Source organism: Dermacentor albipictus, chromosome 4 (genome assembly GCF_038994185.2).
Source record: "Dermacentor albipictus isolate Rhodes 1998 colony chromosome 4, USDA_Dalb.pri_finalv2, whole genome shotgun sequence".
NCBI lineage: Eukaryota > Metazoa > Arthropoda > Arachnida > Ixodida > Ixodidae > Dermacentor > Dermacentor albipictus.
Genome location: NC_091824.1, coordinates 57,014,784 through 57,042,601, shown reverse-complemented (window position 1 = coordinate 57,042,601; position 27,818 = coordinate 57,014,784). Strand labels below are relative to the sequence as shown.

The 27,818-nt window shown below is 44.9% G+C and overlaps 1 protein-coding gene and 1 pseudogene across 5 annotated transcripts in view; one reads left to right on the top strand and one right to left on the bottom strand.

Moving 5' to 3' along the window:
• LOC139059100 (homeotic protein ultrabithorax-like) overlaps positions 1-27,818 on the bottom strand; it is a 488,317-nt gene that overhangs the window by 43,771 nt on the left and 416,728 nt on the right. The gene's annotated exons all lie outside the window — the stretch shown is intronic.
• LOC139059101 (uncharacterized) lies at positions 24,394-25,015 on the top strand (annotated as a pseudogene).

The window sequence follows — 27,818 nt, the reverse complement described above, 5'->3', positions numbered from 1 at the left end:
AATGAGGCGGCGCACAGTAAGGGGGCGACAACCTGTGGATGAAAGCAATTTTGCAAATACAATGGACTTAAATGCGCCGGTTCCCTTTATTGTATGCTGCCCAGTAATTGTACGTGTTTTCATGTTTCCCTACCAATCTTGTGCATTTGATCAACGTTCCTTACCGATTCTGCGCCATCTTAGCGAACACATTACGAAAAATGAAACGTATGAAGTTAATGGCCTCTATACTAAGCGTTTCGTCACGGACGTCATTATCTGTATACAAGAAAATATATACCTGTGGGATTTGCAAGACGCTTCAAGAGTGGTCCTCCTATACGGCATTAATTAAATAATTGTAATTTTTGCAAACAATGCAAACTAATCGATTTTCATCGGAGATGCAGTTGTTGCATAGGTGTAACGGTACGCCATACGGTTTAAACAGCGAACCGAGCAAAATAACGACACCTAAGCAACCCTTTCAACCACATCATGTGCGACTACTGCTAAACGAAATGTCTCAACGAAATCCCTACCTTCGAACCACATACCACGGGGGGAAAAAAAAAAGCCTAAGAGCGCTAACATTGTTTAAGGGATCGACCACCTTCTAAGGCTGTGATCAATGCCTCTTTCCATGCGCAACGTCTGTAATCGGTTCCCCGAGATCCTGTCAGGATAGGAGGTACCAGGGTCATTGAGACAGTCCTTTACGATAACGAAACTGTTTCTGCGATCTTACTGCGTGCCTTTTCAGTACTTACTATACCAATGTGCTATCTGCATGCTATTCTGTTAGTCGTTACTGAGAATTTTAGCATGTGTGCAGCAGAACATAGCAATTGCTTAGAAGTCCTAATCGGTAGCAACAGCCCATAGTCTAGAATGCAGCCGTAGCCAAGAAATATAGTCCAATCTATCCTGTTAAGTCTGATCGCTGTCTTTGTAAGTACTGCCTATTGCAGTTGGAAGAGACGCCAGCTTCTAGCCTGCTTAAAGCATTTTATGACTGCGTCGTCCATGACGACGCCGCCATTATCGGTGAAGCACGCATCACTTGGGGTTCTTTTTTTTTTTTTTAGCCTACGCTGCAGCGTGACTTGCACCACAAGACAATGTTGAAATTTATTTCCAGTATTCATTTGGTACGCGTTGACCGCTCCTATAGTTGGCAATTCAGCTGGACTGCAACGTTTTTATATATTGTGGCTTTCGTTTTCTTGGAAACTGTTTGTCTCTTCTCGCAGCGCGCGTAATCATTATTGGAGAGACGATCGCATCAAAATGATATTCGGCTGCATAGGTCTCAAAGCGCGACAATGAAACACAACCTTCCGTTTGTACAAAAAAACGAGTTTTTTCGCTCACGCTGTAGCCGCGTTCCCTGATTTGGTACTTCGACTTCAAGTCAGTGTCACCAATGTCACACATGACTCCAGGTTCTGTATTATTGTGTGGTCCCTTGCTCAGCACTGGTTTGTTTTAAAAAAGCTGCCTATTGTGAAATTAGGCATACAAGTTCTCGCGTTAGTCTTCGGAATGTCCAACAAGTTCTCTGAAGAAAAACGATTTTTTTTTTAACTATCTGGTCTGCAGCATTAAGACGAGACTCCCGGAAAAAAAAAAAAACTTAGTCGGAGATATGTCCTATTGATGAAATATATGCAATTACATTCGAACAGAACATTATCTGAATTTTACTATATACGTCGATCAACTTCAGACATTCTGGCCTTCTTGCAAACGCAAATATGCAACACCTGCCTCGTTTGACGATAACCTTAGCATCCAGACGTACCCGCATGTTCGCAGACTTTCCAGGCACGTCACACAGAAGTCACGCAAATGCAAGAAGAATGTTATGTCTCCAGTGATTTGTGCGAGCTGAAATTTTATGCATTATGCTACGGTAGAAGAAATTCCTCGCATTGTTGGTGCCACACATTCTCCGCAGCCGCAGGACATCGTTGATGTAGCCACATATTAATAACTTTTGATTGCCACGCATCTCTCACGAACTGATAAAACCATGTATCTTATGAATTATTAAATCCCGGAAGGCCCTGAACAATGACGAGTATGAAATATAATGTTGTCAAAACTTTGAGAAAACCGTCGTGGTTGCTCAGCGGCTACGGTGTTGGGCTGCTGAGCACGAGGTCGCGGGATCGAATCTCGGCCACGGCGGCCGCATTTGGATGGAGGCGATATGCGAAAACACCCGTGTACTTAGATTTAGGCGCACGTTAAAGAAACCCAGGTGGTCAAGATTTCCTGAGCCCTGCACTACGGCGTGCCTCATAATCAGAAAGTGGTTTTGGCACATAAAACCCTATAATTTTTAAAACATTGAGAAGCAGTAATGGCTTCACTGACCAGAAGCAACATTGGGCAAGGTTCTGTTAAGGGAATTTCGCGGTATGTCAGCCATAAACCAACCTAGAACTAACTCGGCGGTGAAGTGAGGAAAGTTTTCAGAGTAGAAAGGTATATATGTCTGGTATATCTGCCATTTAGCGACGAGGACAAGCATTATAGGCTACGAAACAGTGCTCACTCACCAGATATATCAGACAGATCAGTATATGAGCTTAAAAAAAACCATATGCTGACACCCGTGCACTTTCAGTTGTTTCAACATCAACTATAGAGCACAGCAATCAACAGCATTATTCAGCAGTATTCACGTGAAAAACAGTGTAACTCTGTTACGCACTGACAGCCTGTCATATAGAGAAACATGTCCTATGTCTAAAACAACAAAAACCTTTCGGTCACGCTTTATCATGGACTGTCAATAAATGCGTCAAAATTACATAACATCTATCTGAAGTGTTGCAAGGTACATTGACAGAAAGCCGGAGAGGTGCAACGGTTCTTTATACCTCGTAAATCAGGAGTAATTAAACCTTGATTTAGTGTGCGCTAAGTGTTGCGCTTTTCTATAAGAACACTTAAATCATCGTTTCAATGCAGACACGCTGGTTAATTATAGGATGTAGGCAACACGACGAAGGAAAATCTATTCCTTCATCATTGGTGGCGGAGCGCGGGAAATCGATCATCCCGTCAAACAGGGCGTCGCCTTCAGTTAAAGTGGTCGAGTGTAACAATACGCTGTTAACTGAAGTGCAATGCCGTCACATTGGTCAAGCAGATGGTTCATTAAGTATGGTCCAAAAGATACCTCCTGTGACGTGGTTGTGCAATTTCTTACAGCACAAACAGTCCACGAAAGTATCGCCTTCCAGATCTGTTTTCTGTTTACCCGAGGAAGCCGTTGCTGGACACTGGATTTGGACAGCACCTTTTTTTACCCGAAGCTCAACGTCTGGTGTTTTCTTTCCTTTCCACTACTGCACAGAATTGTACGAAATAACACAGCGCACACGAATGCGCTCACCGTAGCTGAAAGGAGATAAACAAATAGCTATATATTCAAATTAAATTCTGGGGATTTTACGTGCGAAAAACCCCGATCTGATTGTGAGCCACGTCGTAGTGGGAGACTACGGAATAATTTTGACCACCTGTGTGTTTTTTTATTTGTGCACTTAAGTCTAAGCGTACACATGTAAGAGCACTCTTTCTTTCTATTTCGACCACGTCAAAATGATGCTTCCGTGGCCGGTGTAGAACCCACGACCTCGAGCTCCGCAGCACAAAGCCACTGCCACTAAACCAGCGTTCCTCCTCGCAAAGTTATATTGCTCGGCTAACATTTGTTACGATGCTTCGCGGAACAAAACACGTTGAATGTTTTCGGTCAACGAGTAGTATGCGAAGTCCCGTGATTCACCGAGTATAATCGAGATCCGAGGCCTCTCAGCGCTCGCACGTTCGCGTAAATGGCAGCGAGAGGATGAAAAACAGAAGGTGCTAAAGCAGATGCATTAGCACAGATCCTCATGCGCCAAGTTTCACTCGTCTGGAGCGTCGTCTGCTCCCTCGCCTACATTCGACATATCTCATGCTTGGATTTCGCTTTGCACTCGCACAGCCGAAAGCAAAATGGGACACTGTCAAGAAATGCTACATTGTAATACAACTTGTCGATCGCGTACGATGTGTATTAGACGTAAGCTAAATAATGTTCGCGCAAGAAATCCGCGGCGTGAGCCCGACCCCTGTAACGACGAGCCCAAGTGGTTGTACGAGGAGGAATAACGGAATACAGCGCGACGTTATGTGTAGCTACAAGAAAAAGAAAATATTATAGAGTTCGCGTGCCAAAATAACTTTCTGATTATGAGGCGCACGCCGTAGTGGGGGACTTTGTAATAATTTGGACCATCTGGGCTTCTTTAACGTGCGCCTAAACTTGATTACACGGGTGTTTTCGGATTTCGCCCCCATCGAAATGCGGACGCAATGGTCGGGATTCGATCCCGCGACCTCTTGCTTAGCAGCCCAACACCACATCCACTAAGCAACCATGGCGGGTGTAGCTACAGGAAAAGTAAAAACCACTAAAGCCTATGGAAGTACGGATGTATCGCGGTAGCTCGATTCTAACATGACTTAGTATTTTGCTTTATTTGAGATAACAGGAAATAATCTAGCAGGAAAAACGCGCTAGCGGGTTCATATCGAACCCATCCGTCCACCAAGTGTATGCAGTCCTCAAGTCAAGTCAAGTCAAGTCAAGTCAAGTCAAGTCAAGTCAAAGTCAAAGTCAAATCAGAGTGCGACGACGGCTGCCCTCTCATATTTACGAGCGTATATTCGTGTACATGCACGCAAAATAAGAAATCGCCAGCAAATCATAACAATCCGTAAGCTTCACGCACCATGCAGCGTCAGGAGTAGATAAACTGACACAATATCTCATAGAATACATGTCGTCAATGCTGCCAAGCCAAATGACTTGACACATGGAACTACCACCTCATACCTCTTACACTTCGAAGAGCTTCGAAATGCTTTGATACTTCAAAGCCGGCTTTAAATATTGACCTAAATATCCTCCATAGCAGCGACATCGATGCAAAGAGAAGCAAAATACAACAATTCAATGCTTAAAGAAAAAGATCTTCTGAATGTAACAATGGAAAAAACCATCCAAACTTGAATACCCTGTGCAAGGAAACAACCCTGCATGTATGTAAATAAGGTTTCACATTCTCATACGCAGAAGGAAAGACGAAAACTTCGTGACGTCACACTTCAAGGCTGTTTCAAGGTCATAATGACGCTTACCGTTTCTTACAATTTCATCGTTGAGAAAAGCGTTCGCTGCGCCTGAACATATTACAGTGAACTACTGAATAGGAAAAGACCAACGCATTGAAACCGAATACTGTAATACTAGGGGTCTCAGGCCGAGTTCTGTCGCTTGAGACCGCGAATCATTTCAATTAGAACTACGGAAATTTTCTCTGGAGCACCAAACAACCCGAAACTCGTGACTTGAAATTCAGATTTAAACAAAAATAAGTAGTGCGTTGTATATTTCTAACCTCAATATAGTACACACACACACACACACACACACACACACACGCACACACACACACACAAACACACACACACACACACACACACACACACACACGCACGCACACGCACACACTTTGCAGACAATCGCTGAATACGAGTTTTCTCCCTGCGATAATGCGCAATAGAAAGTGCGCATAAAACTTTCCTGGTGCACATACTAGAATGCGTGGGTTAACTACTGCCATTGCAGTCCATTACTTATTGAAACACGTCCAAGTTTTTACAACTGTGTTTTACGAACCGCGCTGAATGAAGTGCGTTCTTCTGGGGGAACCAGAACGTTCACCGAGCCAAAAATTTCATTAGTGGCCCACTTTGGCTTATCTGGCTATGTGTAAATGAATTACGGTCCTTGCTGTAAATTACTTATACAAGTGCTCGTCAGTGTTACGCAGTCTTCAATCCTGTCGGAGACCTGTACATCCCGTTAAGTTCCTATTTGGTGGAAGTAGGGGGACATATTAAGAATAATGTGCGGTGAAGATTGAAGTTTCTGGGCTCAGTAATGAATTTGCATATAATTACTGAGCAAGTCCTTTTTCTCAGTTCTTTTTTTTCGTCACTATACGAAGAGCGTTCAGCGACTCGCTGTCCTTGAATAGGAGAGCACGGTGTCAATTTTATTAGCTGTAAATAGTGGGAGTGTGCGTTGTGTCTGACGTGCATGAAAAGTTCAAAGTGTACCCATTAATCACGACGACATGCAAAGCGTAATACTAAGGTTATAGAGGTGTCCTGGGAGAAAGAAATATGACACCGAGTATAAGTTTACTGGAAATTGAGTCCATGCGATGAGTCATAGTAGGACAATGTTTTAAAGAGCGTGCTTTAACTAGAGACAATTAAATTTTATAACGCAATTACTCGGAAGAACCAGCTTCGCTGTAAATTTCACTGTGATTCTACAAAGTCGCGGAAATCTGCAATACGTTTTTCGTCCTCACTGCGGCGTGAAAAAAAAAAAAGAAATACAGCGCCTAAGTGAACCTAAAGAAGAATACTGATCTTATACAACTTCTGGTTGTGACCTCCAAGCTATCGCTTAAAAAGAAAAAGAGCACTCGGATAAAAAAAAAACATACAGAGGGCGTTCGGCCATGAAACGTTTCAGTACTCGACACATACTGAGAAACAGTGAAAGCTTTAACTATCGAACGGTTCTAAAAAATACCAAAACAAAATTGTCAAGTAGATAACGCGGCACGTCTACACAAACTAAACCGGTAACTTTACGTAAACCTTATAATGTTATGCAGTTAGATTGTATTCCAGGCGCCATATTTTGTGAGTATTCTTTTAATTTTCCACCTTCCGGCCTTTGTCATTGGTTCGTACGAAGCTGCAACCCCGCTATCGTGGATCAAACATATAAAATAGTAAATGTAACATGTAAGAAAAAAGGACTGCTTACGAAGTACGGCTCCTGAGAAATCAAGGAACTGTAACGATCGGGAACGAGGCACCTTCCATGTGCTTGCGGTGAAACAACACATTTCAGTGGGAGAGACGATTATATTAGAAGTTCTGTGCGGAAAGTGATAGATCGTGAGCAGCTGATAACATGTCTGTCTCATACGGGAAGCACCATACAAGACAAGATAAGCTGCAAGAGAAACGCGAACACTACAGCATCTTTCAGGTGCCAATTGTCGCACGAATTCGAGATAGCGCTATTATTAGTGCCGTAATTCGTTGCCGCAGATTGACTAAGTTATCTTGGCGCGGAAATGAGAGCAAGCGTATGTGACGTGACACCATATAGGTAGTCTAGTGATGTAGCACCAGTCAACGAAACTCAAGCATGAACAAGCGACAATGAAAGCAACAAAGAAGAGCAATTATTGCGCAATATTTCTGGAAGGCGTGGTGCGTCATTGCTGCGTAGCTGAAACCTGCACAAGCTGTCGCCGTAAATATTCACGTCACCACCTGAGAAAAAAAAAAGAAAAAGAAAAAAAAGAAAAACATATCTATCCGAGAATGTTGAATCGTGAAGAGGGCTGCTAATTTATTCTGACCTTTTTTGCAATTCCATCTCTCCTAACAGAACATAACGACAAGCTATAAACCTACATAAAAAGCAAACAGTGGCTGGAAATGCAATTCGTAGCTTATGAATACACGGAAAGTGCACTGACGATTCTCATGCGTTGGTTTTCGCGCACTGCGTGTAAGATGAGTGAACACGTTTTCAAATTCAAGAGAAATTGAATATGGAAAGCCGTGCCACTGAAATTAAGCAGAAATGGCAATGCAACGCGCTGTGTGCGAGAAAAAAAGAAAGCACGATGTAAGAACCACTGGACGGTATTCACGTTTCGCATCCTCTTGAGCGCGTACCTCCGCATGGCCCGTGTGCAGAGTATATGAACTGTTTCAATGACATTATAGATACACGAGGTACTTGTGCCATAATCAGTATTCATAATTTGCGATGCTTTTATTCTGTGCGTTCTGCAGTAAGGTGAATGTTTACATACTTTAGCGTTCTATTCTTAATGCGGTATTTTCACTCCCATAATACATGCCTCTTCGCTCTGGCAATGTCAAGAGTTCTGGGATTACAGGTTCTTGTGAAGGCACGGCCCTTTACTAAGAAGCACTACCCTCCATAAGCACATTCACGCGTTTTAATATCGTCGACTATTCCCCGAAAAATTACTGCTTAAGAAGCGCAGTAAATCGTTTGCAGCCTAGAATAATAATTCGAATAAAGTTTACTTTACTCTTCCTAAAAATACGTAAGCAAATATTATATTCTAAATACAATATGAAGGTATTTTACTTATGATTCGAGGACGACAGGCTATCAACGTTCGCTTTTCACAGTACTTATCAAAGATTCCATGAATGTTCTAAGGATAAATACGTATATATCGGTGTTAAGCGGCGAAGTGATGGGCGTCAAAAGTCGTCTCTGTGAGGTACATTAAACAGCCTGGCATTGTTGGTTGCTCAACACAAGAAATCTCGCAAATGTATGCAATGTTCCCCATCGGGGCCCAATTTTCGCAATACTTTTCTTATGTAAATAGCGCCCACGATTGGCCATCGTCGGAGCGTTAGTACTGTTATCACACTGCGGTGTTGTCATCAGGTGCGGGCACACGAAAACTGCTATGTTCTAACGTAAAAATATGTTTTGTGAACCTAGATGCAGTCTTCCTTGCTTGAGCTGTTCAATCGAGCGGTAGCAGGTACTGGTGAAAGGCATGCCTTCCACTGAATCCTTGCATTGTTTCAACACAGGGTAGATGCCAAGGGACTGCATCACTAGCCCAAACAGCATAATATGGTATTAACAATTCTTTGACTAAATTTAACGTTCGTAAACATGCCTATAGCTGTGAGAGCCAATAGTGGCGAACGTTTTTATCTATGTTTTACAAATTTTGATTACTCTGAGCTGTTTTAGGGGCACCTCAATGCAAGCACAAGGTTTCTTTGTGTTGCGCTCGGATATGATTACGGTTACCGAGGTTGAGAAGCGAACCCATGACCTTTTGCACAGCAGTCCGACGCCCTAGAGATTGGACCCTCTATAATGTCGAACAGCCTGCTTTCTTGCACGCAAGCTGAAGAGTATCCGATACTTTTCAAATGAAGTTCATAATTTCGTAAGCGGCGAAATATAAGTGTGCCGGTCAGGTTTGCTTCTTGGCCAGTATACGTGATGTACAGTCACATGCAATAAGACCTGCAACACGGGTGCCCGTGGTCGAAGCGGCTCCAAGACTGTACGGCTGTGGACTGTACGCTGACACAGGGTAAGTTCCAGGCCTAAACACAGCTTCAAGTAGCGGTATTTATTAAACCACTGTTTCGCATGTCAGAGCCGCCGCGCAGCGCTGGAGCCCCTTTAACCGCGAACAAGGGCGTTGCAAGTCATATTGCAGGCGACTGTACATGCGCCTCAGTGCTTTATTGAAAAATGCTAAAAATAATTAGAAGTTCGCGAAAATGTCTTCTTTGATAGCCAGAATTATGTGACATGTATTTGGTGATAGAAGTGTATATCGAAAACTATTGCACAGCTTTCTGCTATGCTGTCATTAATCATCTCTGATCTGCAAACCCCTGACGTCTGTTCCAGTAGATTAAAAAGTTTAGGTACGCTTAACAGTACACGTCAAGGTGACAACCTGTTCTTCGAAGGACTGTAATAGTAGCAGCGTAACTAGGTCGTGGTGTGCGCCATATCATGACGTCGTCAAGGAAGTATAGACTACATTTACATTGCTTGCAATTGTATCAAACTACATCTATTTCGTCTAAAGATATTTTAGTCACATTCGAATACTTAATTTAATGATTGTCTGACACCAATATACTAACTATCAGACAGCGTTAGGACAAGTTAACTTTATTGTATTGTTCACGCCAGTATTGCACAAAATGCAGTTGCAGTGTACTGCCTAAGGTCGTCACTACCGGTCCGGCACAACGCATCGTCCGATCCACTGTACGGGCTCAAGCGGCAGAGCAACTAGGGTTCATTCCCAAAGAACTTCTCTTCAGCTCTAAATCCTCTACCGACCTATCCCAAAATCGGTTTTCGTTGTAATGCGGTAATATTCTTCTGTTTACATCCCTCGCCACAATCTCTATCGTAAAAACATTCGCACCTCAGCACAGCAGCGCAACTGATTAGTCAAAAAGCTGCACAGAGGTGAGCCCAACCGCTGTTTTATAAGTTTTACATTTTCGTGGAGCTTGAAAAAGTCATGCATGGCACCCATACCAACACATGCGGACTCAGTGTCAATAATAATAATAATAATAATAATAATAATAATAATAATAATAATAATAATAATAATAATAATAATAATAATAATAATAATAATAATAATAATAATAATCTTCGTCGTCGTCGTCCTCGTCGTCGTTATCATGGTACCAATATTTAGGTACGTTGTAGTGGAGAAAGGCCTACCCTGAAGATGTCGAATAACCCACATCCTATGGGAAACGCATGATGTGGGGAATATATGACACAGGAAACGTCCTATTGGAGACAAAGCAATATAGCAATACCATTTTGTTCCGCACTACGCCAGTGGACTGTGTACTTTGCTAAGTGGTAAATGTGGGCTAATGAAAAGAACTATTTTGTTATGTATTCAGTTTCTCTAGTCTTTATTTCATTGAAGTCGCACAGAGTGCTTGTGAGGACATATATACGAATCTAGATTAACTGCTTTTCTCTAACTTCAAGCTGGAGTACTGCAATGATTTCTCGTTTAAAACGCAGCAAAAATAAAAAGAAAGATCGTGAGATCAAACGGAGAGCGATAAAATTTCTAGTAAGGATAACACAGAAGAAAAAAGCCTGTGTTTTGCACGGGGGGACCACAACGCGAGCTTAAATACATAACTGCAATACGCAGCACGTGACATGCTATTACATTCTATGCGAGCCAAGAGCTCTGAGACGACAGGACGAGCGTTAAATTGCCAGGCGCTTGCACGTAACAGCACATTTGCAACTGCAACAAATATTGCATTATAGTTACATTACATTACAATGCGATTACATTACAATAACAAATGTTTACACTTTAAAAGAACCTAGCTTAATTTTTGTTATGCCTACTAAAACTGAATTAATTCAGCTTAGTGTACCTTATCACCGACGTAACAAGAGTGAACACCATCACTGTGGAATGCACATGTTACGAGGAAGTCTCAGTATCAATTTCACTTGAGTTTTGCGTTATATTTTCCGAAATACCGTAATCCCGAATCGAACTCGTTCCGGATCTACTAGATAGAGTGGAAATTAAGTATTGAAGTGTATTGAAGTGAACAGTATTGTTTATTGATTATTGAGCATTGAAATCTAGTATTGATCGGTCAGTAAAGGCGCAGATACGATGTGTACAAACACTCTTCACTTACAGTTGTTTATTTTGAAGACGTCAAATCAGACTTTATACGCGAAGACAAAGTGCACAAACAAACTTTACGCCTAAAAAATCACGACCGAAATTCAGCGTTAGTGAGCGTCGCATGTATGTGCGTACCACACATACACATACGAGCAGCAACACACTTTTAGAGAGCACTAATTCAGCCATCGTGTTTCCCATGACGCACCTTATTCAGATACTGAAACACGCTTAATAGTTGACGCACATTATTTTTAGATATGTGACAAGGCTTTTCCCTTCTATTCTTCCGCTACGTCATAACTCGTTCGTTCAAGCTTAAGGCAGATTTCGAGCTTTGAAAAAAGTTGTTTCTTATCAGCAACACAACCGAATGTCAAAACACTTTTCACGAAAAGAAAGCTCGTGCTGAAGGCTTATTGTTAGTGTTGTTATACTTGCAATACTGGATTAAAGTAATTAAATCGTGGGGTTTTACGTGCCAAAACAACTTTCTGATTATGAGGCACGCCGTAGTGGGGGACTCCGGAAATTTGGACCATCTGCGGTGCTTTAACGTGCACCTAAATCTAAGCACTGAGTTGTTTTCGCATTTCGCCCCCATCTAAATACGGCCGCCGTGGCCGGGATTCGATCCCGCGACCTTGTGCTGAGCAGCACAACACCATAGCCACGAATAAATCACGGCGGGTGTGCAATGTTGCATGGTAACTAAACACCAAAAAGAGTGCGAGGGCAACAACCACTTCTCTATTGCGAGGAATCTGTTGGAAGAGTTAGTGAAAAATGTAGTATTTATAATTGCTGCGCGACATTAATACACTGACCGAGACATTTTCATATATCTTCATTAAATATAAGCGCCTTGAGTGTTTATTAAAGGCGGCGTCACTGAATTAAACCTTGATATGAAGCCCGATGTCCCTTGAAGGTCCGCAAAATTGGTTAAAGTCTAAATATAAGAAAGAATTATTTCGACTCGATGACTCCAAAATAACGTTTCTTTCAGAGGACCAGTCAAGGTTCACATGCATTTCACTAAACATACAACATCATTTCAGAAGTTGTCGTATTATATTTGAATGCTCGACGTTGTCAGCGCGTGGCATTGCTACTTGCATGAATGGGCAGGATTTACTAAAGTCAAAAAATTTCTCGAACAAGTACACGCGTTTTCTACGAATACTTACACCGATATATGTCTCCTGCCAAGTAGCTGTACATTCTTCTGCAAAAGCTGTGTCTTTTCAGATGCTCACCTGTAAAGCCTAAATAACTGGTTTGGCCCGAATTAGGGGTCGCATCCACAAAGTTTCTTTCGTAAGCGCCGTTGGCCATAGACAGTACCATGTACAGTACTATGTACGCCGTTGGCCTTAGTACTATGTACAGAGTCCAGACTAACTGTAATTTTGTCTTACGCCAGAACCGTTCGCAAGAGCGAATTCCAGTCAATCCTGTCGCTGGACATATTATTAGCGAAGGTGACTGGCCAATTGCAACAAGCACTTGCGAACAAACGAGTGTGCGAAATCGACCGCAGATGCGCAATTTGCGAAACTTCTAGTCCATAGGAACAGTTTTTCTTCAATAACATGCTGGATGGATATCCGCCCTGGCCGGCGCCTCCTTTTGCAGACAGCCCTGTTCTGCGCGAGAAAGAGTGAATATTGTGGACGTGACAAAAAGTAAACGCTGAGCTTTATATGTTAGCTTGAATATAGAAATCGCATGTACCATTAGAAAACCGGCGCACATGGCGAATGTGACGTAATTTCTAAATCCAAAACGCCAATGTGTGCAGAGCTTAACTACTTGAGGAGCGTGAAGTGTGTCAAAATGTCATGTAGAATAACTTGCAAGAAAAATGTTTTGCAGAATAAATTTGATTTCTGTGTAGTTAGTATAAAATAATTATCGACGTCTCCTTTCTATGAACGCGCGGATTATATTCAAGATGAGTCTACGGAGGGCGACGTGCTGAGTCAAGGGAAGACTTGCGCCCGAGTCTTTTCGTTTAAGTTATAAGCTCAAGTTAGAAAGTAAGTCCAACTTTACAAAATTATCGTGGCATTGAACTGCAGTCAGTCCCCATACGCCACAGTCGGGAAGCATGTCGACTCTAAGAACACTGCACTACAACATCTGCTTCTATGAATGCTAAATTGGCTCCGACACTTCGTGTGTCCACGATCGTCTCGTTCGGTGAAAATATTTGCTAATTTATCAACCTTGCCACTTCGAAATTAAAAATTAACAAACTAAATAACAAAAGAAACAAGCGGATCTGCCCCATTCGACGGCCCAGTTCCCTCACAGCACTGGAAAATAACTCACGCGTAGTGTGAAAGATGCAGCTTCATGTTCCTGGAAGTATCCTAGCGGCTATGCAGTATCGGAAAGCACCCGCGACAGCTTGCACTCTATGTGCGTAGCGATTCCGACGAACCACTTATTCGCCAGAGGCAGATTCAAGCCCTCCAGTGTACAAGCGGGCCGCCGTGTAACTGCCCACAATCCCCAAGCACCCAACATGCCTTCTTTCGCTGTGGCAACATCTTGCCTAAAATAATGCGAGCCGAGGATAAATTAATAAAAATAAAGCGAACGACGGGGAGAGGGGGCGGGGGGGAGAGAGAGAGAGAGATGGACCAATCAAGAAAACCGGGGCCTATTGCTTCGTCCCGCGCGCACACTCTTCTCGGAAGCTCGCTCGAGCGGCATCGTACCCGCCGTTCGAGATCAACGCAGCAGCAAGCTCGCATCGGACGAGGCATCACCGAGCCGCGCCGCCGCTTTGAGGATGAGACGCTGGCTGCTGCGGCTTGGAGGCCGCCGCATCGCGCATCAAGGGACCGCGGCGTCGGCTGCGCCGCAACGCCGGGCGCTCGTAAATTTAATTCACCGCGGCTGCGCTGCGCGCCCGGAGCCAAGGGAACAGAGAAAAAAGGACAGATAGAAGAGAAGGACGAAGGAAGGGGGGGAATCTCCTCCTCTACCTCTGCTTCCCCTTCAGCTTCTTCTTCTTCTTGTTCTTCTCCTTCTTTTTCGTGGCCCGCTTTTTTCGCAAACGTGACACCAGCTGCTACAACGCAAACCGAGCGAAGCTGCCGCCGGCGCGCCGACCGGGCGACGCGGTCAGTAGAAAGCGTGCGCACGCGAGAGAGAGAGAGAGAGAGAGAGCGAGAGAGAAAGCAGCAGCACCCCCCAAAGCAGCGTCTCCACCAACTGCGGCTATACCACGCACAGGGGCCTCATCGCGGCGACGGCTCGAGAAGCGCAGCAGCCGCGGCTTAAAACCTGCCTCCCCCATAGCCCTCCACGCTTCTTTCTCCTCCCTATACTCTCTTTCTTCGACGGCAGAGGAAAACCTCGCGGTCCCCGCACGCAAGCAGCAGCTATGGCACAGCTCTTTCGTTTGTTTTTGCGCGCGCGCTGGGAGGGGCGGGGGTTCGGATCCCGGGTCTCGAGGCTGGGAGCTACCGCGTGCCTGCTGCTGCTGCTCCTGCTGTTGTTGCTGCGCTGCTGCTGCTGCCGCTTGCGCGCGTCGCGGCTGCTGTTATGCTGCTGCGAATCTCGCTCTCGGCGTGCATCAGCGACGGGGCGACCGACCGGCGCGAGCAAGAGGTGCGCGATGCTCGCGGCGCCTTTCTTCTTCAACGCCGCGAGACAGCCGCCGCCACCGCTGTTTCATATTTCTGCCCGAAATACGCGCCTTCGCCTCGCTCCTTTGGCGTGTTTTGATTTCTCCCCCGGCGGCTCGGCGACTGCAGATTTCTCCAGGAATGCGCTCGCGCTCGCTGTTTCTCTCCCTCGCTTTTCCGTTTCCCCTTTTCCCTTCATTCTCTTTGTAACGTCGTCGGTAGCGCTGGGTCTAGGGCGCGCAGGAGGTCTGGCATGCGCAACTCCTGCGTGCAGGAGGCCTCCGCACTCCTGCGCGGCGTATCGAAAGCGCGCGGCCAAGCGGCTGCAGCGGCGCGCATGAGTTCTGCGAATCAGAGCGCCGCCGGCGAATCTGTATGCGACGCGATCACGGCGACGTGCATTGCGAAAGGCAATAATAAACGGTGCACGCGCGCCCCCGCTCTCGTATGAGAAGCACTGGCTGCCATTTAAACGCGCCGAAGGCCGCGTGACTGACAGACGGGCCTCCGACAATCGTGCTTGACTTATGCTATGTTCGCACTACGGTCGTAAAGCGCGTAACAGCTCTTTTGGCGTATCGAACGTAACGGCTGTAAAAAACGTTACGGCAGTTAAGCCGGCACCTTTGTTCACATTTACTGCTGCTTAAATTACGGCTTTTACAACAGGCCAATCAAATTTGGAGCTGCAGAATCGAAGTCACCAGCGGTCCAATATGGCTCCTGCCAACATGCGAGCGCTGGCCGAGATCGAAGAAATTCACGCTCAAAACAAACTTATAGCCATGTATTCAATCGCCCAAAGACGACGAAGGCGACGCAGAAGGGTTTGGGTGCGGCAAGTATTTCTCGACAGGGCCGTGGACGGCGATTTTCACAACCTTTTCGCCAAGCTCCGAGTTGGTGACGCTGCGATGTTTCATAACATCATGCGCATGTCGCCCCAGCAGTTCCGCTTCCTCGAAAACCTAATGAGACCACTCATCAAAGTTCGGAGCACGCATCTGCGGCCATCGATTTCCTCGGCGGATAAACCAGATGAACTGAAAACAGTCTCGCAAGGCGCACTGCAAAAATTTTCACGAACACAGCCAATCGTGCGCACGGAATGGTGCAATGGCACTTCCCGCGCTCGGAGCTGTCTGCAGACGGGAGGACGGAAGTGTCATCACCGGTTGTTGAAAGCCGAAAGCTTATCGGTCATTGGCTGTGTCGCAACGGTCGTAACATAACAGTCATAAATGTTGCCGACCCTTTAACACTCTCACCCACAATTTTTGCGAGAATTGCGCACGTTGGTACCTTTACGTTCGCAGTCTGAACTAGACGCATACGCTTGTTGCGCTTCCGCTTACGTATGTTACGAAAAATCGGCGCCTTACGAACGTAGTCTGAACATAGCATTACACGCACGCACGCTAGCGATGTTCGCATGAGACTGCGAAGCCGCGATGGCAGGAATTCGTAGATGTAGAAGCAGGACTGTCGCGAGAACGTCACCCTACGATGTTTAGTCATTATAACCGCGTTTCTCTAAGGCGTGGTTCTCACTAAATGCAAACTCATTTACCCTTAAGTACATGCAGCTCTTCTAAAAAGAGGTGTGTAACACCAGCTTTATGTCTGAAAAAAAAAGTTCAATGTTAAAGATGCGAAACAAAAGGATAAATTTCAAAGCTGTCAGGACGTTCAATAGCTTCGAGATCAGAATATCACAAAACCATTAAATTATTACAAAATTGCGCCGCTTATACATATATGCAAACGGCATGTATTAGACGTTATATTCCCGTGGACTTCAGCACATATAACGCCCACACTTGCCCCTTTCTTTCTTTTCCATTCCGCGAAATACAAGACGATTCACGGACAGCGCTAATAAAAACAATCCCAAAGAGTCAATGCAACTGCGCATGCGTAAAACTCGCCTTTATATGTGCGCATCCGCTACTCTCGCATGAAATTTACATCACCTGGCAGCGCACCGAGCAAAGCGACTCGACCGGTATTCATGTCACAAACATGACAGGCGCGCTGCAGACTCTACAGCGAGCGAAGAAAACGGAAGCCGCGCGAGAGCCCCCCCCCGACCGCGCCGTCGTATACGGCGATGATTTATAACCCGCGCGAGCGAAGTAAACAAGAAACAACCAAAGCGGCGGCGCTCCAGATTGCCGCCGGTCGTCGTCGTCTCACGCATCATCGGCGACGCGAACACAACACGCATCACCGCGCATGGCGGGTGTATAGCGGTAGTAGTAGTCATTTTGTTAATTGTAATGCGACTCGAAGCGCAAAAGAGGAGCAGCTTGCGGGGCTGCGAGCGCCGCTCTTCTTCTTCTCCTTCTTCGTCAATCCCGCGAATGCACGTATAGGCACACGCGGGCAACGAAGCCTGCAGCGAACGCATATACAGCAACAAGCCGGCGCGTCCGGGTCCAAAGAACAATTCCGCGAAGGTCCCTCGCCGTTAGCGCGGGCGCGCTCAGCTTCTGTCTGCAAGGTCCCCGCGAGCCTCGTCGACATGCTCCGAAAGCGCGTGTCGACGAAGTTACGACGCCGATAAATCTGCGGACGTGGTGGTCGGGCGAAGGCTCGAAGCCCCGGGATCCGAGGCCTCCCCGAGCGCGCGCGCGGCTTTCTTTCCTCTATACCGCGCGAGCTTATATATATCTAGCGTACATACATACACACGCCCGCAACTCCCGTCCCGGGATTCGCGAATATAGCAGAGCAAGAATCTATACACTAGGCGAGAAATCCGCGCATTCCGTTATATACACATATTCACGCGCGTACACGCGCGCGGAGAAGCTCGCGAGAAAGAGCGAGGCGAAGTGTTCGACAAAAGCTGTGCGTGTGGTATTGTATATATGGCACATATAGAGTGCGAGTGAGCGCTGTCGGTCCCTATATACGTGGATAGATATATGTTCGCGGAGGCGCACGCCGCGCGCGGCGCGGTGACGTAACGGGCGCCATTTCCATAAACATCGATAACCGTACGGATCACCGCAATTTCCAGCCGCCAGAGTTGATATCGCGTGGGCGGCGTTCTTATATGACGACGCTGAGTGGCAGTTTTATAGCGGCGCGTTGCTTCACGTAGTATGTGCCGCTCGTGTATGTTATGGGCGCGCGTGTTGTTTGCACCCTTGTAGATTCTTTCTCTCCCTCTCTCTCTCTCCCTCGCAAGAAAGCAACGCCCGATGCGCGTGCATTCACGTGCGCGCGCGCGAAGGGGGAGGGAGAGGTCTGGATTCCTGTGGCGATGTGCGTACCTTTATTCGGTTTTTATTTATTACGAGCAACATTTCGAAGCTCAGTGATGGGAACGGATGCAAGAAGAATAAGTTTACAATCGCAGTTCGTCGGAAGTGCGAGATCGCGAGATCCAGAAAACCGCGTTTTCTCCTATATACTGAGCGGTGTTAGGCAAGCCGCGATTTCTTATTTTATAGTCAAATAAAGCGAATGTATCGGCTAGTTGGTTTAACATATCGAACAAGGGAATAGCGCGATAGACGAGGACGCAGAATAGGAGCACAACCACGCGTATACACGGTTGGTAGGTGGTTGCGGGCCAATATTTGCTTTCTCTTCTAAAATTCGAATAAAATGAAATTATTGACATAACGATCGCTATAATTCATGCATCATCCTAAAGCAGATAGAATTTTTTGGAGGCTTACGTTGTGACGTATAAGCGTTGCGCAAGAACCACGTAAAATGTTACCGGGTTTAGCGTCCCAAAACTACGCAGTGTGTTGTGAGGGACGTTGTACAGCGGAGCGCTCCGGGTTTACTTTTCCCACCTATAGAATTTCTTGACGTGCATCGAATGCACGGTACACGAGCATTTTTGTTGTTGTTGTTGTTGTTGTTGTATTCGACCCCCTTTGGTATGCGGGCCCGACAGTCGGCAATCGCACTCGCAACCTCGTGTTCCGCAGCACAATGCATGCCATAATCACTGAGACGGAGTATACTTCTACGTTTTGTGTCCCTTGTTGCGCCTCCGGAATACAATGCCACCTCCCCACCCACTATATGCACCAGAAGCCAACCGCTATGTCCTCAAACATGTTTAACATTAGAGTCAAAATAATACCGCACGTGCGGATAGCCTTTGTAACCCTCTGATTCAACACATCGTGCCCAGGTTCTCACGGCTTGGGCCTCAGCCTTAATCTGTACGCGCGACTCGCCTAGTTCAACTAGGCGCAATGCTTGCATCTTGGGCTTCTAAAGCAGAAAAAAAAGTGAGAGAGGGTTTTCCCTTTTAAACCTTTTATGTGCTGTACTAAATTATAACTCCCAATTCGTGGGTTTGCAGAAAAACTAACTCCTTCTCAAAACCCTTTGCACACACTTTCAAATTTCTTGGACAAGTTAACATTGCTTTTTATGCTTCATATGCGAAATTAATTTCCTTACTTACGCCTGTACCTTCAAGGGTGCGAATTTTGGTTGAGTGGTCCAGAGAGAGAGAGAGAGAGAAGGGAAGACGGAAAGGCAGGGTCAGTTCAACATTGTTATAAGAGCGCAAAACAAGTTCGTTGTACCGCGGGTTGGTTTTTCCTGCCGCCTGGTTTTTTTTACGAAGCCAAATCGGCGATCAGTCTACGCGATGACCCGTTTCGAATTCCAAGAAAATTTTTGCCACTGGCCATCGATCTGATGAAACAAACAGTAATACCAGAGTGTGGGCAAACCGTCGTCAAATCTCATAAAATTTGGGAAAGCCAAATGTTTTTATAACTGGCGATGACAATGATATTCTAGTCTAATGCGCAGAACATAATATTAGTGTAACCACTGCAATCTTTTAGAAACTAGTCAGCGCAACATCTTACCATCTCTTTTCATTTCATCATTCCCTTCAAAGCCCCTATACAGCCTGCACAAATATAATGGCCAGTTTTATTACCTGCTATTGCTAATTGAGCTTCGATTCTCCGTGATTTATTTACTTATTTACTTACTTACTTGGAAAACACCTTAGAGGTCCTGCTTAGTGTAGTGAGTAAGGCGAGCATCACAGTCATAAGCAGTAAGTGAATAATGGGCGCAAATATACAACACGAGAACATCAGTAAAAACGTAAGTTCGTGTCCAACCACCCTTGCTTTTTAACGTAGCCATGGCCAGCCTTCCAGACGCACTGTAATGACATCTGCATTTGGATCTCGGAGTACCAACACAAACGTTTGGCCCGGATAGCCCAGGGCGCAATCTTCATCATCGAACGCCACTTATCGACGCTTGGCCTATATTTATATGCCGAAAAAGCTGCCTTCCTGCTTTTCCCGGGAGTGAGGCTGAAGTCAACATGCTTGAATATTCGAGGCCATCCAATTCGTTGTGCAACTAATGTTGAATTCGTGGGCATCACCATCAACAGCAACTTACTATGGCGACGCGCATTTGAAAGCGTTGTGGCTGCATCAGCGCAAAACGTCAACGCACTTCGTCGCATGGCAGGTGTACGTTGGGGAAGCAATCCTATGTCCACGCTTAAACTGAACGCCTCGCTGATAACAAGCCGATTTCTGTATCAGCTGCCGCTGATATCACCATCACCGAGTCAATTCGAGCGCTTGGAGGCAGTGCACGGAAAAGGCACTTCGCTTGGCAATGGGAGTTCCTCAGGTGGCTTCAAACAAGAAGGTCAGTAATGAGAGCCGCTTCCACTCCGCCTTTTGGCATCTCAGGTCTTACTGACGTAGCCTGGGCGAGTACCCCGCAGGCAAGGCGCTTCTACGGCGGCTAAGAGCAAGAATTGGCTCCCATTTCCACACAGTGCTGAGCATCTGCCGGTTTTTGGGATTGGAATGGCCTAAACGGAGTCACCTGGACCCGTCATAGTCATTTTCGAACGTTACCTGCAGTCCCAGTGTACCCTACCTACCGGCGAAACGTACCATTTCAACTGCTAGAGCAAGGTTTCCTGTGCTGGACCACTAGTGCACAGCGTTTCAAAGCAACCCACAAGTGTGCACAGACGGGTCGGTGCGTACACAAAAAGATAGCTGCGCCGCGGCACTCTGCGTATACCCTCCCTTGATGTGTCATGGTCTGGCCACATGGATCGTGTAGCTTTGTCTTCAACAGTAGACAGCGCTGTGCGGCTTCGCGAAAACTACGCGCCTACTCAGCTGCACGAGACGCCGTGGTGCTGACGGACTCAAAGTCGGCGTTGCGACAAGTATACACCGTGGCCTAGCTCGAGAGAACAAGGAAGGGTTTTAACGTAAAATTTCAGTGGATCCCCTTACACCCATGAAGTGAAGGAAATGAGAAAGCTGACGCTCTTGCACGCCAAAGCCTGACAAGTGTCCCAAACGTGAGAGCACCAAAGATATTTCAGAACCCTAAGGATGCAATCCGCATTCACTTTAGGGCAATCCACCAGACTCCACACCAAGTCTGTGTGACCCATGGACTTACTTACTTGATTATTCAAGACTAGACGATGCGTTTCCCCGCTCTTATTGTGCCTTATGTGGGGATATGGGCGACAACGAACATTTCATTTGGCTATGCTCACAGTTCGACACAGAAGGAAAAGCGATGGTCGACTGCCTGCAAAAGAATGGTCTTTCGTACAGGACCCTTGAAGACGTCGTTTTCCCCGGAGGGTCCGCGGCAATCAGGAAGAGAATGCAACGACAACGACTGCAACGAATGGTTAGCGTCCGCCTCATGTCTACACCTGGTGACAGACCCTTGATCTTAACTCACAGGAGTCTCAGGCGCAACAATTGCCGGTTATGCATTCCACGCTAATCCCGCCTGCTGCAACACCAGCACTACTACCACCACCATTAGTTCGTGCAGAAGCCTAAATAAAAACCGAACATCAGAGTATACATGTGTGGGCGTGGATACGCACCACAATAGAGAAATTGCAACATCTTTTTTTACAAATCTATAATGATACGAACAAGAAAAACTGCAATATAGTAAATACACAAAGATCCGGCGAAATGGCTTAGCGGCTCTGGTGTTGCGCTGCTAACCACGATGTCGCTAGATCGAATCCCGGTCACGGCGGCCGCATTTCGAAGGAGGCGAAATGCAAAAATGCCCGTGTCTCGTGCATTGAGGGAACGTTAAAGATGCCCTGGTGGTCAAAATTAATCCGGAGTCCCCTTCTATGGCGTGCGTCATAATCAACTCGTGGTTCTGGCACGTAAAACAGCAGAATTCAATAAACACACAAGAAACATTTTCAAGATCGTGGAACGTTTCACAATCTACTGGCGAAATTTCATCGGAAAGACCATTCCAATGAGATACGGCACAGGACAGAGCTGACAGACTGAAGACGCCTGGCCTTCCGAAAGCGCGCATGGAGCTAAGATGGTTACGTCATCGTGATCGTGATTACGTGCGCGCAGAGGCTTCAAGGGGTAGCGGTCGTGGTTCATTGGTGCGAACGTATTTATGTGTCCAGAACTTCACCCCGCAAGTCAGGCTTACTCTTAACCTTACCAGTTTACATCCCGCATGGTTGCCTACTCTTATCACGTACGATAAATCCATTGCGGTGGCACTGCGTTCTTATCTGCCCTGGTTAAATATAAACGGATATTAGATATCAGGCTTCACGTCACTGATTGCATAATCGGTAAGGTCATACGCTCATGTATTTGACTTTAACAACGCAGACACGAAAATTGCAGTCAGATGCACATAACGTTGCCATCGGTTCTTGCAATAGTCAATTGCTCTTGCCTAATCGTTGTCTGCTATATTCCATTGAAGAAAATGCGTATCGATTTGCCGCGAATTCAACAACATACTTCAGCATACTGGACACCCGTAGCGCGTGTATAATCATTTAATTGATATGTCACGTGGTTGTGTATTAGAGAAACAGACAGAGCCTTCGATGCGAGGCAATCATAGTCATATTTTCGAAGTCTTAACCCTTTACTGCACCTTGTTGCATATATGCAACATACCGATAAACGGCCATAAATACAAAATCTAAGTTCAGTTAGTTCTTCCTGTACATAGTGTTGCATTTCTGCAACAATAGTTTGAAAAACGCACCTTCATTTTCTGCCCTCTGTGTTCAATCTGCGCAACTATTGCCAAATAAACATGGTGCACGCTGCTCGCGCCAGCACGTAGCTATACAGGTAAGTTTTGCCAGTTATAAATGCCTTTCTGAACGGAATATCCTCTGAAAAAAAAATGTTAAGCTGTGTAATACATCCTCCTAATCGTTTAGATGGCAAAAAACATTTTTTTCTCGCAATAGTTTGCTTCTCATGACGGCAAGTTACTACGTTGCATATTTGCAACAACGTGCTCACTGGATTTGTTTCTTGTTCTCGAACTAGAAATGGATCCTAAACGCTTTTATTGCCGAGCAGTTCCATCGGATAGCCAAGACAGTGAACTTTCCGAGGGTGACGATGACCCCGAGTGTAAGTCTGTTTGGATTTATCGTGTGTGAAATGTGTTGCCTGGTGGAATGCCCGAATTATTTTATTAGGGTGTGTGTGCGCTTGTGCTGCTGTCTCGCATCGATACGGCTTCACCCTTATATCTGTGCTCCTGCGTTTTAATTTTTTGGTTATAACCAGAAGACACCGTGCATAGTGATTCCGCCTTCTTTACAGAGGCACCTTGTTTTCTATATCTGCATTTCGCTTTGTTTTACCGCTTATTTTATTCTCTGTATATTGCTGTCTGTTTGGGCTGCAGATGTTCAACCTGATCTCGAAAAGCTAAGTAACAGCACAAGCGAGTCGAGTGCATGCTCTGACGAGGACGAAGGTACAGCAAATGGCACGACACCTGACCATCGCCCTACACAAGCTAAGAGAAAGATAATTTGGAAGAAGGCGAACCTAGTGAGAGATCCGGAGACAGTTCAGTTCTCCGGACAAAGTTACCTTCAAAGGTACATTTCACAACTAGAGACACCATTCCAATACTTCAAGTTTCTCTTCCACGGCTCGCTGATTTGGCTAATTGCAGATCAGAGCAATTTGTATGCGCTCCAGAAAGACGTGAGTCAGGCCCTTTGTACCACCGCAGGAGATATGGAAGTGTTTATTGGGACGTGCCGCATGTGGATGTCGATCACTCAAATAAGGAACTCGAGGCGCTACTGGAGTGCAGAAACCAGGGTTAGCCAAGTGGCTGACAACTTTCCTGTGGGTCGCTTTGAAAAACTGAAGCATAACACCCACTTCATTGACAATAGTACTCTCGGCCCAAAGGACGCGCCAGGAAGAGATCGGCTTACGAAAGTGCGTTCTGTCATTGATACAATCAATGATCAGTTGTCGCTTGTGCCTCTTGAAGAGCATCTGTCTATTGATGAACAGATCATACCATTCAAAGGTAGTGCATCAAGGTATAATCGTTAAAAAAAAGAGCAGAGTGAGATACCATGCCCTGCAGTGATCACCATCTACAACAAGAACATGGGAGGCGTCAACCTTTTGAACTCCGTCATCTCCATTTACCGTCCCTACCTAAAGTCGAAAAGATTATTTTCGTGTTTTTCTCCACATCCTTGACTTGACAGCTGCAAATGCTTGGTTGCTTTACAAGAGGAACATCATGAAAAAACGCGATCAGCACACTGAAAGGCTACTTCCGTTGGCTGAGTTCAAGATGGACTTGGCTGCATCACTCTGCAAGGCTGGGAAGACGGCGCTGAAAAAGCGAGGAAGGCCTAGCAATGAGTCAATAGAACAAGCCTGTGATGAGAAGAAAAAGGGACCATCAACTTCAACTCAGGATGCCTGGCTAGAGATCATGTATTATTTCTGATCTACGAAGCTTTGTCTCAGTGCTAATTGGGCTCAGTGCTAATTGGTTCACTGGGTTCTTTGGAGCAAGAAGCGGCAGCGCTGCAAGCTTCCTGGCTGCATAGGAATCTCCATGAGCTACTGTGTTAAAAGTGGAGTGCATCTCTGTTCCCCAAACAAGACCAATTGCTTTTTTGTGTACCACACTACAAAATGAGTCCACCGTTTCTCATTACTTACTGATTACTGCTCAAGGTATAGAACCAACCTTTTCAAGCAAGCAAGTGAAATAGCCTTTTATTGTACAATGTGTTCCCCCTTGCTGATTGTCATGCAAATGCATGTTACAGTTTGAAACACAATAAGCCGGGCTTTCCTCAACTTTTTCTTTATGTGCACGTTGTTGCAAATATGCAACGTACCCTTTTTCTGCCAATACAAACTATAAAAGTCCACTGAAGATATTGTTTTTGTTAGTACAGCTGTTGTTATGGTTCCCTGCAACGACATGAATAATTTTAGGCAAAAGAAAAAAATTGTGCAGTAAAGGGTTAAGTATCATTTGTAATTGTATGACGGTCACCTATCAAGCTACAAGTCTATCTAATCGTGACAAATCGCACCGTGCCACGGCCTCTATCGAGTCCGTCTCTAGGGAAATGAATCTGCAGAATTGATAACAACCTTTCGTGACGCGCAAATGTCTCCCGCCTGATGCACAGTGCGCATGCGCACACAGTTTCAAGTCTTTTTTTTTTTTAGCAGAAGAGCTGATTGCATACATCGGCTGCCAATAACTTCACTTAGTGTTTCAGTCTGCTTACTGCAAGTTCACTTCAATTAATAGCGGTTGTTAATCATCAATGAACTTTGTTGCACTTTGCCAAACAAAATTCGCCTCCCTCTGTATCTATGGTTATCATCTAGCTAGACAGTGCACTAAGGAATCTGAGAAAAAACGCGAAACTGTACATAATATTCAAAAAATAAATAAATAAAGAGGCTTTAATTTTACGGCAGTTAAAACGATGCAACAATATATATTCCAGAACCTAGCCAGGCTTATTTCGTATAATGGGTTCTTAAGCTTTTTATACAGAGAGAGAGAGAGAAAATAATGCAGAGAAAGGCAGGGAGGTTAACCAGAGGTAGTTCCGGTTGGCTACCCTGCCCAGGGGGAAGGGTGAAGAGGGATAAAAAGAGAAACAGAGTAGAAGGGGGAGATACAAAGGGAGACAAGCACGAACAAAGCGCGTACACTACAGAAATCCAAAACAGAAATACAATTTTTATACAGAAATCCAAAACGGTCAGGACCAAATGAGCTCATTTCAACGACACATCTTTGCTCGATCGAAGCAGTCATCAGGTTAACACGGATCGACACACGGCATAAGGGTGACGTGTAAAGCAGAAACAAAAAAACACAGCATGAGCAAATGTTTAAATCTGCACGATGCCGATGGACAATGAGGAATAACCGCAAATGGCCACGTAACATCTGCTTCAAGAATATCGAATTATTACCATTATGAGATGTTTCATACTAGCAAAATACAGGGTGATCGATAATTTCTAAGATTTATGGAATATTTAAGTATAGCCTGTTGCAGAGACCATAATTATAGTCCTTGAGGTGGATTATTCAGAGAGTCGGAAATTACTTGCACGATAACTCTAAATACATATCAAACTAATAACCAAAAATCAACAAATTATATTTTCAATTCATTAATTTACTGCAGATATCGCAATTTACGAATTGTAGCCGGGTCGTTGGCAATGTGTATCCACTTCGAATACATTTCCAGAATAACGTGAGTTTGGAGATATGCGCCATCAAATTTGCCGTAAAAATGCACTGTTGTTCCACTCATCACTTTAACGAAGCGCTTTTTCATGCATTGCAGCATAAAAGTAAATAGAACACCCGTGTATTTCATCCCTAAAATTGGGAAATAATATCTCGAAACTGGTGCCATCCTGGAAATTCATTTCAACTGGATACGTCTTGCAAGCTCGCCGGTTACAATTCTTAAATTGCAAATCTGCCGTCAAGTAACTAATTAAAAAGTTAGTTAGTGACATTTGTTAATTAGTTATATATCTGTTTCGATTTCTCATGTTAGTAATGTCCGCCGTTTCGAACAATCCATCTCAAGGACAAGAATTATGATATCTGCCACAGGCAATTTTTAAAAAGTCCACAAAACCAAAAAAGAAAGACCACCCTGAATAATACCGCAATATTCATATTCTAAGCATGTTTTTGAATTAAAAAATACTATATTTTTCACCGTTGTCACATATGATATGGTGCAATGATTGCCTTCTCTTGACATGTACAACAAATCGTTATTCTTTTTTTTTTTTTTACTTTCGTGCCCATGCCCTTCCAGAAATTCGTCGTACTGTAGCAGAAAAGCTACTGAGGCGAATCAGAACAACATGATGTGCTAACCACTCACATAAATATTATTCACATAGTGCCTGCGCCACTTCTAAGACGGTAAACAATATGCCAAACTGACGTTTGTCGTTGACGTGAGATCAAGATAGGGAAAAAACGAGACTAGTGAAAGAGAAGACAACGATCGTAAGATTCAAACAGGAACCCGCTTTTCTAATTGCTTCCTAAATGAAGTAACTGAAAAGCAATTTTAACTAGGGATCGAACGTATTTATGCATTCAGAATCAAGTCTCTGAATTACTACGTATGCCATCGCCCAACTTTCTATATCCTTTTGTCTTCACCTATTGTGTTACTTTTTGTAAGCATTGCTGGCATACTACTAATCACTTGGTCATGGATGTAAAAAAACAAGAGACCCCGCTACCATCTAGGGCTTCGTAGACTTTTCTTTTTCTCTCAGTGCATCTCAAATCAGGAAATATGCTTGAAAAAACAAGTATTAAAACCCAACACATGGCGTTCTCTTTTTTTTCTTTTTTCAGTTTCTGATATGTTTTACGGGATCGAATGAACCCTGGGACTTGGTCACTTTTAAAAAGGGATGCT